This window comes from Pinus tabuliformis, chromosome 2_2 (genome assembly GCF_031772625.1).
Source record: "Pinus tabuliformis cultivar Carrire ecotype Pingquan chromosome 2_2, CPIR1, whole genome shotgun sequence".
NCBI classification, from domain to species: domain Eukaryota; kingdom Viridiplantae; phylum Streptophyta; class Pinopsida; order Pinales; family Pinaceae; genus Pinus; species Pinus tabuliformis.
The window spans coordinates 835563922-835585868 of NC_142300.1; the positions used below are offsets into that span (position 1 = coordinate 835563922).

General features: G+C 39.3%; 1 protein-coding gene across 1 annotated transcript in view; it reads left to right on the forward strand.

Annotated features, from left to right (window-relative positions):
• The window catches only part of LOC149195564 (uncharacterized), a 178656-nt gene that overhangs the window by 107028 nt on the left and 49681 nt on the right, over window positions 1-21947 (forward strand). The gene's annotated exons all lie outside the window — the stretch shown is intronic.

A 21947-nucleotide genomic window follows, 5' to 3' on the forward strand; every position in this document is an offset into this window, starting at 1 on the left:
GTATTCTTGTAGGTTCCTTGGCACCTACTCCATCTATTTTCAGTAGGGTCTTTGTTCTATCTTCATTTGTGTTCTATTCCTAAGAGGGCAAAAGATCCTTCTGAGTAATTTTTGGCATATGCATGAGCAAATTCCTGTCTTTATATGGAACACTTGATGTAAAGGGTATTTTGAGTAGGGTTTTACTTATCTTTGGGGCATCTTTTCCTCTCTCTTTTGCACTTAAGGATTCATTTTTTGGGCCTTCCACTATTTTATTTGTTTTATTCAGAGAGATATTCTTTGTGTACTCTCATGTTGATTTTTGTATCTTGGACAGGAAATTCCGCATACATCTAAGTGTCAAGATGTGTGGAAGTTGTCCATGGTTTTCATTTTAGCAAATTCACTTTAATTAAAGGAAGTATTAAAGTGAATTGCCTTCTATAAAAGTAAGTTTAATTTAATGAGATGTACAGTTTTTTACATTAATGAATTAGTTAAATCTAGATTCTAGACTGTTGATTGGGACAAAATCTTAATTGTTAATCTCATTGAGAAATTGGGGTTATGGAGAATTATTACTTGGTAAGTGCACCTAGCAGATATGAAGACTCCATGGTCCAATACACTAGCACTTGCCAAATTTTCAGAAGTTCAGAAGTCCAACAAAGCAAATCTTGCCCCTTCTCTTTCTTCTATTTTCTTCTTCTATCCAAATTCTGTACCCCCATGGGGGAATTGTAATAAATGACACTAGCATGATGAATTTATGTAATAGGCTTAGATCCTTGGGACCTGGTTACTAGGAAGTCACTCTAGAGTGTTTTTTTCACTTGATCAATTATTCTCGTTTTTTAATGATTATTAACTAATTTGAGTTTTTTCACTTGTAACCTCCAAAGTTGGAGAATCTATAAGGAAAGGAATCTATTAGAAACTCAATCTTTCAATCGAATTTCCAACATGGTATCAGAGCTAGTTTCAAGAAGCTGTCTTATCTCTGTTCTGTGGGCCAAATATTCCTGTGAAGATGTCTGGAAATTCCCAAGTGAAGAAACAAGTCCTCTCTGTGATCTGAGTAAAAATAATCCTACTACAATATGATACATTTGAATCTCCTTGTGACTACCTCTGTAACAAATCCAAATTTTTACATGTGAAGTACCTAGCTCCTTTCATAAGGGCTGAGTACCTGTTCTGTGGTATAAGATCCTGTAGCTCAATTTTTGGTGATCTGAAACTCTATAACTATGAAATGTCACAAAGTACAAGGTCAAATTTTTGTGGAACCATGCGAGTCATGAAACTGATATATATCTCCATAAAGCAAGAACTGTGATCCAAATCACAAGGTATCCAAACTATCTGAGGTGTGACCTAAATACTGGGCATCTCTATCTCTGTGGAAAAAGGACAAGTGAGAGTTCGAATGATCCAAGTCTGGGCACCTTTGCACATAATTTCTGGGTATTGTCTCATCCTAAGAGGGCTGAAACTTATCTTGTGTGTGGAGAAAAGGAGAAAGAATGGAACAATAAGTAAAGCTGACATGACGTGAAGAAATTGGGCAGTTTTGTGGAGAGAAATGCTGTTGAGGAGTTGAAGTATATCCACAAGTGCAAATATCCCTCAAGGAAACATCAAACCTGTGATGCAGAGAGAGTCAAGGAACCACAATGAAGAAGGATCTGTTTGAAGTCCAAGCTGCCCTGGTTAAGGTATATTCTCTATTTGTGCATCCAAGTTAAAGGAGGGTTAACTTTTTTTTAGAGCAGTCAGGTTTTGGTTTAATTTAAGGCCTAGAAAGAAGGCTTGAGTAGCCTCAGGTGACAGCGTGCTGGAGAGGGGTCTCTAAAGGTGTGATAGAAGGCTGCTTCAAGTGAAGAGATGTAGGCTGCAGGCCTGAAGGTGATTACCTAATGTCTGGAGGGTGTCTAGACAAGTGGCCGAATCAAGGTGGTCTGTGGTAGCGGATGTTTTGTGGAGGGTTATTACTAGGTGGAGGGCTGTTCACATGTGTGGTTGAACAACAGTTGATCGTAGCCTAAGAACAGTGGTTCCTGTGGTGCAAAGGGACTGTTAGTGGTTGGCCATGTAAGCCCTAAGTTCAACAAATGCATGTAGGTATAATGTTGATGCATGGACTGATTTGCAAGCCCTAAGTTCAGTAATAAGATGCAGTCTTATCACTGTGTCAGGGCAGGTTGGTTGTGCCCTAAGAAGCAATCAATCACAAAAGTTGAGAAAAATCTGAAAGGAAAAGTCTGGATCATTCAAGTGTGTTGACCTATAAACCTTAGTGAGGGTTTGAATAAAAAAAGTCTAGGGATTGTACCGTAGGATTGATTACTTACGCTGAAAGAAGTAGAAATCCTAGCCCGTGCATGATAACATGGATGAAGTTGTATTGCAAGTTGGATGCCAGATGGAGTTGACAAAGTTGCTGGTGAATACAAGAAGTCCAGAGATTAAGAAGGAGTTGACTTTTCTCAAAGGATAAGTATTCTATAAACCCTCCTCTTCGATTACTACTGTTAATCTTCCATTGTTCTATGTTTAGTACAATCACTTAGCCTAATTCTTTCTTCAGTTAGCAATCACTTTTAAACATACTTAATCTTCCAATGACAAACAATGATTGTATATAGAACAATAAATCAAATATGCAATAGAAGACAACCAAGAGCAATGACAAGAGACACAATATTTGGTCAAAGACCAGGGAAAAACCCCTCAAGGGGGAAAACCCTTTCAAATTCTTCTTCTATTAGATTGTCATCAAATGTTCAACAAAGAGATTACAATGTTCCAATCCATCAATCAAGAGTCAAATTCAAATCTTTGACTAACCAACAAAAACAACCAATCAATGTCCAAAAGATAAGGCCAATAGTCAAATCTGAAATTTTGGTCAAAGTCAACAGTAGCTGTAGTAGTCCCAAATGGTCAATGGTCAACATACCTCCAAAAAAGATCGGTCAACAGTCAAAAAGTGCGGCCTTGAATGCTGGTCAAAGTGTAGTAAAAACAATCCCAAAATAGTCCTCCAAATTTGGTCAAAGTCAAAGTCAAGTCTGTTGAAACCAATGTTTTAAGACTCCGACTCCGACTCCGACTCGGCCGAGGATTGACTCCGACTCCGACTCCGACTCGGCCGAGGATTGACTCCGACTCCGACTCCGAAACGGTAATGACTCGGCCGGCTCGATTTCAATGACTCGGTCGTTGTAAAAAATACATTAAATATTTATTTTTTTTATAAAAAAACATAATTTTAAAGATTTTAAACATAATTTTAAAGATTTTCATTCATGTTTCCAAACACACAGCATTATAATATAGATGGAAGACAACATATGATCAAAGTAGGCTCATGAACCAATCCATTATATCAAAATGGTACCCAATGGCAATACATAGTCAACTGTCATACATGATCAAAGACTCAAAACAAAATACAAATAACCAAGGAGGCTAGAAATGGCCTCTACAACAAAAGTAAACTGTGATGGTGACCAGACTCCAATACTAGTACTACTGGCTAGTAGCTACTGCCAGAGGAGCCAAGATCATCTCGACCAATCTCTGGATCATCATCATCAGAGTCAGACAAGGGGCCCCATGGCTCCTCCTCCTCATCATCGTCTCCAACTGCAACTGTAGAAGTGGTGCCAGTACCACTAGCAGGCTGTGCAGCAGATGCAAGCTGAGATAGAGTAGATATGCGGCTGCGCTTCTGTCGTGGCTGAGCAGAGGAAGCACCTACAACTGGAGTCCTACTCCTTGCTGGCTGTGAGACTGAGGCTGGTGGATTGGGATCTGCATTCAACTGAACAGGCTGAAGTGGATGTTCAAGTTCATCAAGATCCTCATCAGGATCAAACTCTGGTGGACGACTCTCCACTACCCAATCTGATGTTGGATCAATGTCTTCCAACACAATGGGATCTGAATCAGGTCTTTTGTTCAGCAATTGGTTCCGTCTGAGCCGAAGGTTGTATTGGACAAAAACTAGATCATTCAACCGTTTTTGCTCCAAACGGTTTCTCTTCTTTGTGTGAATCCTCTCAAAGACAGACCAATTGCGCTCACACCCAGATGCACTGCAAGTTTGACTCAAAATACGAATTGCAAACCTTTGCAATTGAGGGCACTGGCCACCAAAGGCCTCCCACCATTGTGCTGCAAAAAACATAGGAGTGTAATGAATTATGAGTTAGATGAAGGCTGAAGCTCAACAAATTACAAATTATATCTAACTTTCAAATTATAAATGATTTAACAAACTTTAATAAAAAAAGTAAAACTGTAAAACCATTAAGAAATTGAAAATTGAAATTTTTGTTTACCTGGCTCATCTGCTTCTCTTGCAATCTTTGCTAGGTTCTTCCCAAAGGTACCTGTTGCATTGCTGAAGGATGTGACCTGTTGATGTATCTCCAGCTGATCAGACTCCGATGGGATCATGCGTTCAATGCAATCAACCAGTCCATCTCTGACCTCCCCCCTCAAAGCTCCTGACTCCTTAGCTTTATAATGATACCGTGGGTTCAAAAAATACCCAGCTGCATGTATAGGGCGATGGAGTTGATTGTTCCATCTTTCATCAATGATTGCCCAAATGGGCCCATACTTTGCCACTCTATCCTTGTATGCTGTCTTTATTTGCTCCTTTGCTTGATCCATAGCCTCATAAATGAAGCCCATAGCCAACCTTTCCCCATCCACCAACCGCAACACCTTAACTAGTGGCTCAGCAAGCTTCACAATCTCTGCTGCCTTTCTCCAAAAAGTTTCATCATGGACTTTCCTTTTCAATTCTTTGCCTTCTGGTTTGTTAGACCAATTGCTTTGATTCCATTCATCACTGGAAAACATCTTTTGCAAGTTTCTATGTTGGGAAAGCATAGATTGCAATGTCAAAAAATGTGTAGCAAATCTAGTGATGGCAGGCCTAATAATATCCTTGCCTCCAGCGTGTTTCCTCATGAGACTCAAAACCAGTGTATGATTGTAGATAAATTTTGTTATGCTTTTGGCATTATCTACAGTGTTTCTGACCCAATCTAATTTTCCAATATCCTCAAGCATGAGGTCTATGCAATGTGCAGCGCATGGGGTCCAAAAGATGGTCTTGTGTTTTTCCTCTAACAGTTTACCAGCAAGAACATAGTTAGAGGCATTGTCTGTGATGATTTGAACAACATTAGCCACCCCCACCTCCTCAATAACCTCATCCAATAGCTGAAACAACAAGTGGCCATCTTTTACCTTATCAGATGCATCAACTGATTTTAAAAACATGGTTCCCTGTGGGCAGAAGACAAGAAAGTTTATGATGGTACGGTTTCTTTGATCAGTCCATCCATCTGACATGATGGTACACCCTGTTCTTGCCCATGAGTCCCTGAACTCTTGCAAATACTCATTAATGGATTGAATTTCTTTCTGCAAACGAAACCCCCTTAGCTCTTGCATAGTAGGGCCTTTGAAGCCTTTTCCAGCAGCATGTATGGCATCAAACATAGGCTCATAATATGGTGAACAAGCAGCTTTAAAGGGGATATCAACATCATACCACCATCTAGCTATGTAGTCACAAGCAGTCTCCCTCAATTCTTTCTTCCAATGGTCATCTAAAGTGGGCTGAATTTGACCTTTACTAACTTCAGGACCATGTGCATCTGATGGAGAGGAGGGAGTGAAATAACTTTTGATAGTCACATCACCCTTTGTCAAATTCATTCTACCCTTTCCCTTATCTTGAACAGAACCAAAAGAGGGAGGAACATAACGGAAAGGGTTGGATGCCTCAGTTTGAGGGATAGAGGAAGAACCCTCAAAATCATAGTGGGGGTTGGTAGCCATCATTTTTTGTATCCCCCTCTTCCTCCCAATTTCAGCCTGTATCTCTTTTTGCCTAGCCTTATCTTCTTTAAATTTCTCAAAGCTGGCCAACAAATTCTTTCTAATCTCCTCAATTTCTGATGAGGTACATGGGGTAATTTGGCCTCTAATCCCTGCCAAGTGTTGTTTCAGCCTATTAATCCCCCCAGGACCTTCCTTAATTTTCCTATGGCAAAATTTGCAATGCATCTGACTATCAACCATTTCAACATATGCCCAAGCAGGATCTTTTGCTCTAGGTGCCATTTTTTGACTAGGAAAACAATTTGAAAATGAAAAAAAAAAAAAAATTGATTCAATGTTCATTTATTTGACAAAAAACACTCTTTAAGCTTTCTTGATATGCACCTAAAATTTACTAGCAAAAACAGATTTATAGAGGTGGAAAAAAAATACCTCCAGGCACAAACTGCCTCCTCAAGCTTGCTCCAAGAATCAGCTCCTCAATGCTGCTCCAAATGGCTGCCCAAGAAGCTCCTCACTCCAGCTACAATGCTCCTCCAAGACTCCTCACTGCTGCTCCAAAACAAGCTCAAGAACTGCTCACTAATTCTCAAAGAAGACTCTCACTCAAATGCATAAGACTGCTGTGAGTGAATGAGAGCATTTGGCTGTCTTAAATAGGGTTTGGGAGGGGGAAATGGACCCCAAAAGCATTTAACAAATTACTATTACCCTTTGGAATCCATAAACTGCATTTAACTTTGTCAAAAATTACAAAAAAAGTGAAATTTTTTTAACTGTTACGCTGCCCAGCCGTCCCAACATTGACTCGGCCGAGTCATAACGGACCCGGCCGGGTTGACCGAGTCACATATGACTCGGCCGAGTCATTGGATGACTCGGCCGAGTCATATGTGACTCGGTCAACCGAACCGGGTAGCTCACCGTTTCATTGCCCAGGCCATCGACTCGGTTCGACTCGGCCGAGTCGGAGTCGATTCGGCCGTTTTGTAAAACAATGGTTGAAACCCTAGTTGTAGATCTACAATCAATGTGGGTCAAAGTGCCCAAAAAATTTTGCTCTCCTTGCCAAAGAATCTGGCCTCCAAAAATAGATTAGAAACCCAAGTCCAAACTACCAAAAGTCAATGTTGGTCAAAGATGCAGGAACATAAAAGTCAACACATATTCTCTCTCCTACTCGCTTGTGTGAACTCAGCCCTACAATTTCAGACTTGTACGAACCAATAGATGAATAGAAGATGTGTGATGTGATGTCCAATTGAGGTGTATTTATATGCTTCTTTGGAGACCCAATGATGACTTTAGGCCAACTTGTACTTTTGTTCACTTGTGGGCTTTCCATTAGAAATAATATTTTTCCTTTACCAAATGAAATTCTTCCTAAGGGCTAGGAGGGGAGTATTTGATTCTTCGTTACTTGATAACAATTTGTGGAGTATTTTTACTTTTTCTTGTTAGCTTATTCTTCTTCTTCTTCTTATTATTAGTGCATGTGTGTGCACTTCATCAAACTGCTACGAAAACACAAGAACAAGAACACAAGATGTTGGCTCTCTACCATGGCCAAAACCTCTCTTCTCTTGAGAGGAAAACCCTTTCGTGAATTTCTCTTATTGAAGCTTCTATTGATCAATGCCAAACCCTAGACCCTTGATAAGAATGTCCTCCAAGCAAAAGTCAAGTCCTCTCCTCTTTCCTGCACTTTGTTCCCCGACACATAGGCTTCCTCCTTTCGATACTTTGCTCCTAGCACTTCGTCTTCCTTCTTTGTTTCTTGTCTAGAGATAGACCTTCCTTGAGTGAGCCTTCTAGATGAGGTGTTCCTCTTCTATCCCTTGCTCAAGTAGACTTCTTCTTTGACCAAACGAGATCCTTCTTGAGATATGAGTGTATGACTGTACTGCTGTTTTGCTGCCCTAGTTTCTCGCATGTGTGGGAGGTTCACTTGGTGTTGTATGCCCTTCTCTCCTTCGCTTGAGTGTCTTTCTTCTATGCTTGAGTAGGAGGCCTTGTAGGCCTAGATTTAGGCACCAAACAAAGATAGATGGATGACTATGAATCACTGCTGTCATAGCTGCAGGGACAACCCTCTGTTTCCTTGCACGTGTGACTGTTGTAGCCCTAGAACATACCTCTTTAACTTCGGTTGTATACCCTTCTTCCTCCCTGCACTTTGAGACCCTTTTCTTTCGCTTGTTTCCACCTTTGCTTACCTTTTTTGTTGAAGTTTCTAAGTTTACTTAGTTAGAAACCCTCCATGCACTTTATCTGATTAATTCCTACCTACTTGTTATTTTGCTTAACAAGTTATTTACAATGTAAATACTGAAAATAAACACTAGTGCATGCTCAACATATTACAAATCAACAACTAAAGGAAACATAAACAATCACACCATATGACACCATTATTTTTGGACCAATGTCCTCGGAAAAACCCAATGTGGGAAAACCAGTGCAACTATCTAAGGGTTTTTTTATTAAACAATATCAGAGTACAATCTGGGTGCCGAAACTGGCCTACCCAACAGAGAATTTCCTTGGCAGTAATACCTCTCAGTTTTTGACAAATATCGTGGCAGAAACCCCGGATAATCCTTCTGGCAGCTCCTCAGCACCAATCTGCCCCAGAAACCCCAACGTCAACCTCTCTTTGGACTGCGTCAGCCCCTCTCTGCCCAGCGCTGGCCTTGCGTCACCCCGGATGGGTCTGCGTTAGCCTTAGGAGGCCCTGCGCCAACCCTTTGGCCCTCTGCATCAGCAACGCTGGCCTCTCTAAGGCTCTGCGTAGCTTCCGGCTGCCTCTGCGTGGCCCTGCGTGAGCCCTTGCTGGCTCTACGACACTCTCCCCGGCAACTGCGCTGCTCTCCCGGCACTATCTCTGCCTCCCTGTACTCAAATGCCCCTTAGCTACATCTCTCGATCACTAATACTATCTCTCTTAGCAAACCCTGCTCTAGAGAATAGAGTGACTAATCACTCTGGTGTCTTCTCCAAGTGACCCTCCAACCTCCTCTTATACTTTTCTCTTTGACAAATCAACGGCCGAGATTAAGTCCATAATCAACGGCGAAGATTAGATTTGGCTTGATCGATGACTTTTGGACCATTCTAACACAGTTTCATATTAATATACATTAATATTTTATTTTCCCTAAGTTCAGACTTATGGACTCCATTAAAAATATTAATTATTTTAATATCTCCTGAACTATTTAGAATCTGCCCAAACCCTTTCTGGGTATTGGAGATCTCATGTGCCCTAACCTCTCCACCAAATTTTGTGGCTAGAGCACATCTGATGCTACCCCAAATCAACATTTTTACCTTCGCAGATTTCAGAGAGGAATGCATTGTCTTTTGAGGGAATGGACAACCTCTATATATACAGGTCTGTCCCTCCTTTTATGTCGACTTGTAGGCCGACTTGTAGCTTTGAGGTCAAAGTGCCTAGAAAATTTCTCTCTCGCCAAAGAATTCGACCTCCAAAAACAGATCAAAAACCCAAGTCAAAGCAAGTCAACCCAAGTCGAAACTCCCAAAAGGCAACGCTGGTCAAAGATGCAAGAACAAAAAAGTCTGATATTCTCTCTCCTCCTCACATGTGTGAACTCGACCATGCAATTCCAGAGTTGTACGAACCAATAGATGAATAGAAGATGTGTGATGTGATATCCAAATTAGGTGACATTGATGTCTATTTAAATGCTTCTTTGGAGGCCCAATTATGACTTTAGGGTGGCCTATACTTTTGTGTACTTGTGGGTTTTCCATTACAAATAATTTTTTTTCTTGACCAAATTAAATTCTTCCAAGGGCTAGGAGGGGTCTTTCTTGATGAGGAAGGTTGTCCAAAGGAGTGAATTTGTCCCTGAGCTGCCAAATTAACAACTACTGCTATTGTTATCTTTACTTTTGAATAGTCTCGTCTATATATATACTTTTGCTTAATTGTATTCATTCTTTTATATCCTACTAGTGAGGATTACAAGTTTTGGCAACAAGAAGTATGAGCTACCTATCTCTGTGGGATGAGACATCTAAAGGACATGCATGTGACAAATTTGTTAACTATCTTGAGGACAAAACATGGCAAAGTTTGGAGGGCTAACTTGGCACTTGGATCATTTGTTAGTTTGACTTGGATTTCTCTTGTTAATGAAGAATCTATAAGGATTGATTGGTTTTCCCCTTGTGGGGTTTGCCCTGGCCTCTGGTCTAATTTCTGGCATTCCTTGTCTTTTGTGCATTGTATTTGTATAATTGCTTGATGATCTAATCAATGAAGTAAATGCTAAATAGAAAATCATACATAAACAATTACAAGTAATTATCATGATTAGAAATTCAATCTTTCAATCGAATTTCCAACACATTTTAGCCGATCGAGTTGCTCTTGAAGATTATGCTGAGATTTGCTGCTTTAGATAATGATTGAGTTAGGGGGTGATGTGGTTGAGTTAACTAGTGGTCAGTACTTGTTCACTACCCCACTCCCATACGTCGCTGCTTACTTGCTTCTTAATAGCCACATGCAACCCAGCTAGGAGGCTATACACAATTTGATAGACAGTTGTTGTAACACACGGTTTATGGTTGAGATAACTTGGGGAGCAGCCATGAGTCTAGTGGGAGTTTACTCCACTTCACTCCTTATTGTACACTTGCACATATGCATCAACATCAAGGAAGTACGCTAGCACAACTACAAGAGATAGACAACAATTCTTTGGCCACTTGGAGATCAGTTTGTTAGCTTGAGGATCTCTTCATGCCACTTGGGGATTTGACCTCACACATGGAGGAATTCATTGGCCTTGGGATTGTCACAAACTTGGACACTTGTTGATCTTTTCATCATTGGGATTTGCTCCCATTTTTGTATAAATGTAACCCCCAACTCTCATTGCAAGCTGGGGTTGGAAGCTTGAGCTTGGGGAAATGCTATCATTTTGTAATTGTTTCATATCAATAAACAAAGGCTTTGGAGGTTATTGATGGTGTCATTTGCTTGAACATTTTGGAGGTAACTTGTATTTCTGTATATTTTCAATTGCTTTCAATGTTGTAGCTTAGTTCCTAGTAGGGGTAGTGCTATTCAAGGAGAAGGTTAGTAACTATTTACTACCTTCTTGTTCGCTTGCAATATTGGTTTGATTATTAAATGTACTTGTGAATAAATGTTTAATTCTTTCCTACTAATGGTTTTGCGCAAGATTTGAAGTGTGATACAAGTTATCACAAACTTGAAATTGGGGACATTCTTGGTTGAATCAACCATCTTCAAGCCCACTTAGAAGCACTAGTCCCACCACACCAAGCAATTTCCAAAGAGCTTTAGAAGGATCTTAAGAGGTCTTCAAAGACCCCCCCCAAACTTTTTCCTTTCTTATTTGAATATCAAAGTTTCTTGGTTTTATTTGTAAAATCTTTGCATTGTTATATCTAGCATTTAAGGCTTTATTTGAACTGCTATCCTAATAGTAGTTGATTTAGTCAAGAAAAGACCAAGTTTCCTTGGTCTTCCCTTGGCCAAATAGAGTAGGAACTTAGATCTAATCATAGAAGTTTTTACTTAGTATTTTTGACTAACACATGCTAGTAATTTTAGAGTGTTTTAATTGCATTTTTATCACATTCTAAGCTAACTTGCTTGCTAGTTTTTAGCAGGCCCAAGGTTTTACAAGGGGAGGATGTTGGTGGCTTTTCGTCAACATTGAAGATTTGGAGCATGCAAAGAAGACCTATAACCCTTGGCCTTGTAAAAACCAATAAATTCACTATTGTACTCTCTTCAAGAGCTTCTTGATCCCTTCGGTTGCAAGGGAATCTATTTGTAACTCCTCCAATCATTTCTTTATCCCTTATTTCAAAAGGGAGTTCTTCTTCACTTGATTTTGATCCCTTTATTGACAAGGGATCTTGTCAAGCATTGTAACCTTTCTCGGAACTTAGGGGATTTCCCTAAGCATCCCTCCCTATTTGGGGATCTTCTTGTGGTTGTGCTTTTTGTGGTTTGATTTATAATTAACCTAGAGTAGAATAATCACACATGCAATCTAGTTTAGTTTTGCTTTCATTTCTTTTGAACAATCTAATTGCAAATCTATAATAGTTTTCTTTTATGCTCTTAGATTAGACTAATTGTGAATTCTTGTTTTAGATTAGATTTGATCTCATATCATTAGTTAGATTTCATTTTCTTGCAAAGAGTAACAAACCTCCAACAAGTTCCAACGGCTTGTTGGTTGAAGTAGACTAATTAGGGACCCTCCCTCTTCTATGTCTTCTTATTCTGAGATTGGGGGAAACCGATAAACGCTTGACTTGAGAAGTAAGGCTTTGGGTTTGTTCCCTTTGTGTTGGACCTCGTCGCAAGCGGGTTGACTTATGGGCTTTTGGGGGTACTCATTGAAGTGAAGCTTCCCCCTGTAGGATGCGCTTGCAGCTATCCTTAACCCAATGAGGATAAGGCCTGAAGAGAGCTAATCTTAAATTAGTTTCAATTTTTGCAATCACATTTTCATGTTGTGCATGCACACACTAAATTAACTTAAGCCTATGTGAAAATCTAAAAATCAACCAAGTACACTCCATCATGTTTTATTTTCAGCACTTTGTACTTGATCAATATTTTATTGCCACTTTACATTTCAAGTCTATTTACATTTGGGCATTTCATTTCAAGTTCAAGTACATTTACATTTCAAGCACTTCATTTTCCAAGTACTTTTACTTTCCAACAATTTACACTTCAAGTACTTTACTTCAAGCATCTACTTTTATGGGCATTCTCTTGGCATTGGTCTCATTGGTCATATCTTTTGCTTGTCAAGTACTTCATTCATTTGCTTATCATTGTTACATCCATTGTTTGTGAATGAATATGATGCTTATGATCATTTACTTGTGAAATCATCTACATGCTTTGAAGTATATGTTGTAATTCATTTATGGTGAATTGTATATTTTCTAATTTCATTTAACTCCTAGAACTTGATTTAGTTTATCTTAAGTTAATCGAGCCTCATTTTATTTTGTCTCATAGTGTCCACCCCCTTGGCTTCGCTAGGAGTTAGCCTAGACAGAGGAGTTGAGATTTGAGTGACAACTACTCAACTCGATACTTGCGCCCAAGGCCACATCAAGTGGAGTTAAAGATTTTATCCACGTTCCCACGTATGGATTTAGACGACAACAAAGAATGTTACCTCAAAATCTAGTATGCCTAGTGCAAAGCCCCACCATGCAACTTAGGTCTTTTGGCAAAAAGAGATCAGCCACCCTTGTCACCTCAGTGGCTTCTCTCTAGTTGTTTAGTGGTGAAATTAATCCCACAAGGCTGCCCTACAAAAGATTGCCATAAAGGTAATCAATTAAGATGAGCACAATGGTGATGCAAGGTCTAATGGTAGGCAGAAAGGTACAGGCAAAGCCTTGAATGGATGGGATGAGAGTTGCCTAAAGTTCAAGCACATGATGAGACTAAGATATGCAGATTTAGGGAACACCATGGCATATAACAATGCTAGAAAATAGCTTATAAGGGATAGGATCAACAAAGGACCATTGGAGGCAAGCTAGGGTTAAGTAAACAATAGTTTTGAATGGGTGAAAACACATGAAAACAATAAATACCAAGACGTCATCCCTAATTTTAGGGTTTAAATATGCAATTAATGCTAGATTTTGCCTTTTATTATTTATTAAATGCAGTCCCTTTCAACAGGGCAATAATATATGAACATAAAATTGCTATGCAATGCAGATTTTGAGCTAACCCTAACTCTAGTTACCATAAAATCAAAGAAGAAATGAAAATTAATAACGATCAACACTTACTAGACTACGTTTATCTTGTTGGGTAATGGAGTCAATTAGGGTGATGTCGATGATAGATGGCCTTGTATGAAGAGGGTGGAGGAAAGAATTTACTCCTAGAAATCCTAACGACTTCTCTATAAGGAGATGTAAGATCAAAGGATGCATGAACCAAGTACCTTTGATGGATTCTTGCAAGATAAATTTTGCATACCATAAAGAAGCAAGATTTCAAAGAAAGATATGGCACTTTTTAATATGGCACACAGAAAAAATAGCATGCAAAATGAAAGAAAATGACTTTAAACTTACTCAATTCCAACAAGAATCACTTCAATCAATGCCAAAATGCCTCTCCATGCAAAAATATCCATCCAAAGACAAGAGGTAGTGCACACTTTGTAGAGAAGAGAATGTTGAAATATGGTTGTCATTGATGTCAACCCAAGCAACACCAAAAGATGACCCACCTTTGATGACAAATATGACAAGGAAATTTAAGGTCTTTATGGTCAAGGTCACCTTTATTGGATTCTCCTCATCATGCCGATTTCGATGTTATGTGGCACATCATGAGGGTCCTCATGGTTTGGGAGATATGCTTAATAAAAAATGAAGCCCCCTTCTTGTGGTTGAAGTTCCCAAAAGGAGATGACGTGCCAGACCCACATTGAAGTGTCAATTTAAATTTATGGTGAAGATATTGTGGGTTTAGGCTCCTTACTCAAAATCGATTTCAAAGGGAAATGGTTTGGAAATGTTGAATTAAAATGCATCCCTTTCCCCCCATGTGAAGTCAGCCTGCCCCTTTATAAGGACATTTCGGCCTCTATAAATACAAGGAGTATTTTCTCTCCATATGCAAGAAAAAATTCGTTGATCTGTCTGAAATGAAGTGCGACCTTGTGGAGCATTGAAGATCTGACGAGGAGGCTATTTAGTAAGGGTTTATGGGATATGTTTTCCTTTAATTTATTCTTATGGGATTGACTGGTTTGGAACAAGTCAAGGCTTCTCCTCTGAAATTTTTGGGCCCTTTTAGGGCACATGTTTGTTGAATGAATTCAGGCTGAATCGAACATCTTGACCAAAATTTTTGTGTGGATCTGTTGTCTGAACCACTGCTCTTTTGATATTGACCTTCTCGGCCCTCTTTGAGCAAAAACAATGGCATGAACTAAGGTCTTCTGGATAGAGATCTGGTGTGAATTTTAGTTTACTTTGACGAAGGTTTATTTGTAGACATCTACTTCTTTTCTCTGAAACTTTCTCCTGCGCAAGGGTTAACCTTTTGACTGTGATTATTTTGCAAGTTTTTGAGGCTGAATTCTCTAGTAAATTTAAGGCAACTTGTTGAAGGACTTCTTTGTCTTGGACTTCCCTCGCAGAACCTTGAGAAATTCGCCAATCTGAAGCTGAGATCTATGCCTAAAATTTTACTCTACTTGTGACTTTCGACCCTTTGTTGGGGAAAGCTTTTGAGTAGTTTCAGATCCATTACTGATACAAACCTAGGGATCTAACAGTGGCCCAATAACACATGCTTGCGGCCTAATATAACCCTGCATGTTTTGCCAAGAAAGTCAATCATGAAGGAGTTCTGTTTGGGTTCTCATTTGTCAAGGGTTTGATTGGCATTCAAGTCACAAACTTGTGGTGGATCTGAGGGTAACTCAAGCTTAGACGCCATGTAATAATTTTTCACCAAAGCAACTTGAGTTGCCTCTCTCAGGGCATTCACTGGTGGCACTTGTTTGGCTGCTATGTACTATGGGTGATCAAAGCTCCTATTGATAACAAGAGGCACCAAGATCTGAAGATGTCTGAGAATTTCAGTCCCATAAATTGTTGGAGACAGTCAACTACATGCACTTCTTATGGTGTCTTCTGGAAGCTTCCAAGGTATGTTTTGATTCTGGCAAACAAGCCCTAAACAATTATTTTTATGAACAATTCAAATCATAGTTCAAGAAGTCATTATCAAGCAGAGTGTATGCGAAATCCTGGCCTAATACTACAGGCTTGTGTACATCTGAAGATTGATCACTCAAAGAAATTAATTTATGTTTGGATCTTCTGTTGGTGTAAGAAGTATGGGAAGGTTGTAATGCTCTATGTTTTGAACACTACAAATTGCACACATCTTGTTCTAGTCTACAACAAATCTTCAGAGATTACTCATCTACAACAACAATGACAAGCATTTGGGACAAATAAGGCAGAGGTTAGTTTTGTTGTGAAGATCTAACACCGTCCAAGGATTTTTCATTGTCACATCAGTTTTTGCAGCGGTTGAAGAAGTTTGGCCTTTTGTTGTATATTAGAAGTACATATTAGCAGTAAGGGCTTGATTGAATATCTTTGTAAGTCGACCCTTATCTCTTGTACGGGAGCCCACAATTATTTGTCTATTTTATTATCATATTCAGGGTGGTAGGGTGGTGCAAGGCAGGAGAGTGAAGTCTCCTTCAGGTTGCAGCCTGAAATTACTTCAAGGTGGCAAGGTGGTGCTAGGGCAAGTTGGAGCTTGTAGGGTGTTGGAGCATCCTATTAGTGGTAGCTGATAAAACTAGCGTGTTGGAGCGTCCTTTTAGTTGGAGTTGCTAAATCACGGTGTGGCAACATCCTTTAAGGAGTGGAGCTTCCTGATAAATTGAACACTTTTCTAGAGTACTAGGGAGTTGGGGCTTCCTCCTCAGTTGTGGCTGAAAAATTATGTACTCATAAATTATATTAGAGAAGCGTTTGTTGGTTTTTCTCCCAAAAGGGTTTCCACCTAAAACTTTGTTGTGTATTGCTCTTGAATGTGTAGATGCTTATTGTTCTATTGTTCATGCGCTAATTTTTTTATAATTAACTAATTTTAAGGGACACAATGTTTCACCCTCCTCAGTGTTTCCCCGTGTGTTTTGTGACATGGACTAATTACCTCTCGTGGAACCTTATCTCTGGCGATGTGATCATTGACTAAAACCTGTGGGTTTTGGTCTAACAACAATCATCATTCCAACAAGTGGTATCAGAGTGACAGGGCATGAGTTCAAAAATCACCTGACTCATGTTGGGGGGATATTGTTGGACATTGGGTTCAACACTCCCCGTGCGACATGGACTAACCGCCTCTCATGGATCCTAACTTTGGTGATTGTAACGAAGACTAACACTTGTGGGTTTTAGTCGAACGATAATTGTGATTCCAACATAGAAGTGTGATGATCGATGATGATGAATAATGAAATGTGATTCCCCTTCATTTATATGAGGGTAACCATGTTGCTTTTCCATAATTTTACAAGAAAATCCCTAAAATGTTTGCTTGAAGCATTCAACTAGGTCAAAGTTCACGAGCTGACCTTGAGATAGATCGAAAACATTATAAAAATGCCAAAATAACCCACACAAGTGGGAATAAAAACTCTCCACCATGACATCATCCTCCAAGAATGATCAATCTCCATCAAGCAAGTGATGAAATGGTCCATGAGTGCTTCTTACTTCAAGAAATCATCAAGCTACATGGGTACATCTCTAAAAGGAACCTCCTCCATCATGACATCATCCACATAAAGGCTTATGTCACCTTCCTGGGGCACGTAGGGGTGATGTTGTTATAAATATAATATAAATATAAATAATAATCATAATCGCAATAATGATTAATTAAATAATGATTAGTATAGAAGATGCATGTCTCTAAGGAAATAACTGTTCATGAAGGGGCACCTGCCTAGGTATATAAGCAGGCCCTCATTTGTAATCATATCTCATATCTCTTGTACACTCAAAACATTTCTATATATAATTATTACTTGTCCTATTATGGATATTTATATATTCCAAATATTTTGAATATTCTCCACTGTGTATACGAACCCTGTTCGTTACATTTGGTATATGTGAAAATTTCAACCTGCAATCAGCAAAATATGAGAGGAAAGGGAGACGAGAATGTGTTGTAGGTGATTAGTAAAATCAAAAGAGAGTCAAGAGACTATCTACACCACCACATTAAACATGAAATATTGCAGCCACAAGTTGAAAAGCTTTGAGAAGAGCATAGTCAAACTTTTGTCTTTTTATTGTTCAAGAGACTACCTACATCATGGGGACAAAATACCAGATGGATCATAATAATATTCCCTGCAACTCTATCCACTGATTGACTCTAGTCGCATAGGAAACTCCAACACTTCCCATTGCGTCCGCAACTGTGGTTGCAAAAGTATAGATGGCATGAAAATAAGAAGAGAAGAGACAGAGATGAAGCGTTGCTGATTGCTCTTAAAGAAACTCTGCTAAAAAGTGGCCATTTGTCCTCACTTTATAGATCTTTGATCCTCCTAAGGGAGGTGCCTAGCTCATGCAATATGCCTTCCCTAGCTCATGATGAAAGAAGTAAATTGAAGCAAAGGCCATGCACCCTCTATGAAGTGCAGTGGAGTGAAGTGATCTCATGCATGCTCATGTTGAACTCTCTCTTGTACCTTGGTTGAAATGAAGTGAAGTAAAATGATTTGAAGCTAAGTTCATGTGTTCTCCTCAAGTTCCTCATGCATTCTCTTTATTTGAATGGAGTGAAGGGAACTGAAGAGAGAGAGAGAAGCCATGCTCTTCGTCTTTAACTCCCTCATTTGCCTTGATTGAAGTGAAGTGAAGTGAATAAGAGCTATGCCTTGAAGTCCAACAAGGCGCCTTCCTCATGCAAGTTCATGTGCTCCCATCTCAACTGAAGATAACTAATTTGATGATGACTCAAGTGAAGATGAGTACACACAAGTGAGGTCACCCTGTTTGACTCAAGTGAAGATGAATGAACTGAAGATGACTCAACACAATTGAGGTCGAGTTAACTCACGTTCCAACAGGTGCCATTGGTGAGATGGTGCCCATTTCCACATCTTTTCCATGTGTTGCCTTCAGACGTTGTCACTTATCACATTGCATGGTGAACACACCTGCCATAAATAGCTTTGAATAAACCTGCTATAAATAGTCATGCCAAAAATAGCAATTCCCCTAATCAATAGGAAAAGACAGAAAATGTTAGGAACTGCCAGGAGAACCTTGCTAAATATAGCATACATACAAATGGGCACTGCTAAAAATAGCAATTTTTCACATGTCAATGAAATTAGGCTCATTGGATTTGCAAGGAATCCAAATGTATACTCAGAAACATCATGCAAGTTTTCACTTAACCGTACATCTCCAATGGTGTTGTGCCACCACTTTGGTCTCTTTTTTGCATAGTTTTAAAATTCGGCCGATTCGAAACGGAAATGGCCGAGTTGATCCGTTTCATTGCCCAGAAATGTGACTCGGTGGAGGAAACGGTTCAGTAGGCCGAGTCATGGCTGACTCGGCCAACTCGGCCGTTTTCGTATTGACTCGGCCGAGTCATAACCAGTGGCCTGTAACCCCATCAAAACAACGATTTGACATTTTTTTAATGAAATTTTGAAGTGTTTGCTGATTGGTTTGGACTCCAATGTGTTTTATGAATTAGTTAAATGTTATTTGGGGTCCATTTCCCCTCCCAAACCCTATTTAACACACTCAAATGCTCTCTACTATTGATATGCTATTCAAATTTCATGGTAATGTTAAATTCTATCCTTTTACTTAAATTTTTAACATTACCATGGAATGACTTAGGATGTTTGAGAGTGGTTTCGGCCTCATTGGATTTCATATGGAGAAAGTAGAATTTTAGATTTCATTCAAAATCCAGCGGACTTATCAGTTTTTCAGGATTGGAGGATTGCAATGTTTCCATTGAATTTTGTCATGTATTAGGGTATGGAACTCGTATTTAATCAAGAGCACCAATCCCTCTATGTACCTTGATGTTAGTGACATTGGTTGTCGAACTCCTCTAGGATTTGCTCCCAAACCAGGAGCTTCTGAAAATATTGCTCCCGCTCCCGTTTTCGCTCTCGCTCCCCACTTTCGCTCCTGCTCCCAACTTCCAAGTAACACTGAGCCAGCTGATGTTGGAAACTCTAGCAGTAGCCAGTAGTACTGGTCACAGACTTTTGTTGTAGAGGCCATTTATAGCCTCCTTGGTTATGTGTTTTGTTTTGATCTCTATATCATCATAGTGTATGTATTGGACAATGCATTGGGTGCCATTTTGATATAATGGATATAGTCATGAGCCTACTTTGATCATATGTTGTCTTCTATCTATATTCTAATGCTGTGTGTTTGGAAACATGAATGAAAATCTTTAAAATTATGTGTTTTTATAAAAAAAATATTTAATGTATTTTTTACAACGATCGAGTCATTGAAATCGAGCCGGCCGAGTCGATACCGAGTCGGAGTCGGAGTCGGAGTTTTAAAACATTGCTTTTTTGGGATCCTCATCCTAATCGGTATTGTCATCATGACTTGGGTTACATATGGTTGTGTCATTTGAATGCTAATCTAGACTGTCCGCATCAGAAATTATTAGCCTGTGGCACTTCTCATTTTCGAAATCTCCCCCCTTTCAGGTGTAGATGTTTGAAGCTTGATACTTTAATCCTTAGCCAAAATATGCTACTCTGTGGTAATTTTGGTCTTTGAAAAAGTTTTGAAGGGCCCAACTTTGTAATGAATTACAATGTCTTTGCTGAATCTCAACTGGTTGGTGTCAGCATCAACCATTATATAAGATTTATGACTATTGTTATTCCCTATGATTATTACTGTCTTGCTCTTTGGGGTCTAACTTGGTTCTTTTCTTGTTTGGAATCCAAGCATATGCAACCTTAACATGATTGACTTTGGGCTTCTTTTGGAGTCTTCTGCTTCACTGCCATTGTTGGAGATCTATTCAGTAGATATACTGTTGTAAACACGACTTCATTCCAGTATCTATTTGAAACATACCTGTTCTCTGTCATACACCTGGCCATCTATGTGATAGTGTGGTTTTGCCTCTCAACCCCACCATTCTGCCCTGGAGTGCATGGTGGATTGTGTTTTTATCCCATGTTTAGCACAAAATTTATTGAACTCTTTTGAACAAAATTCTCCTCCATTATCAGACTTAAAGAGTGGTAATGTGAGAACTTGACTCTTTTTCTAGTAATGCTTTAAACTTTTAAAATTCATTTAACACTTTAGATTTCAATATAAGAAAATACATCCACATTTTCTTGGAATAGTTATCTACAAAAAGAAGGAAGTACCTGACACTGGTGATGGATGCCATGTATATTGTCCCACAGACATCCTGCACGAACTAATTGAATGACTTTGTTTGCTCTCCAAGCTTGTTCTTCATAAAAAAGAGCTTTGTGCTGCTTCACGACCTGGCAAGCTTTCCAAACATCTTGTATCTTCTTTAGGTTATCAACAAGGCCATCGTACAAATTTTCTTGAGCCAATTGAGAGAGTTAGGTCTAAGTTTAGGTGCCCATGCTGTTGATGGTAAAGTATATTGATGTCTGATACATAGTCCCTGATCTGTCCAATGTCAATCAGTCTAAATAGTCCATAATTAACCGTATAAGAGAAATAGTCTTCTTGGTCTCTTTGTCAACTATGTCCATGATGTAGCGTTTGTGATTGCTAATGTTGACATCTAGATAGGGGAGTGCCATATATTTTGCTAACTGAGAGTAGATTAAGCACCTTGCTTGTCACATAGTAGACATTGAAGGAAAACAACATGTTTACTTTGTGAACCAATTCTACATGTTGGTGAAGTGTCATGATGCATGTGAATCTATGTATCAAGGAGATGACATGGGCTGATTAGGTTGTCTTTTGACCATGAATGTGTAGGAAGTTGACTTCTCCTCCTTTGTATGCTTTGCAACATGAGCCTTTTGTTGAGGTCCTTCCTTGTTGGTTTATAGTTAGCCAATCTCTTTTGTAGTGAATTTTTTCATCTGGCCACCTTGCCATACTAGTGACATATGATGTGCCCGAGAGTCTTGGTTTCATTGCTATTTTTGCCTTGCCCTTTTGTCTATGCCTACTTGTCTTTGCCCTTGAAATTGGTTGCAAAGGCCTGTTCTATACCCTCTGCCACTGTTGATATTGAATTGTTTCTTCCATCTGTCCAGTCTACTGTAAGAGCTTATTGCACAACTTTTCAAACCTTAGGTCAACATTTGTAGTGGTGAACTCCAGTGTCTAAATAAAGTGCTCATAAGCATGTGGTAAGCTTTTCAGCGTGATTACCACCATGTACTCCTCTTCCATTTTCAGGCCAGTGGATGAGAACTGTTCAGTAATATCCTTGATCTTGGGTAAATTCCCCTACAATGAGATTC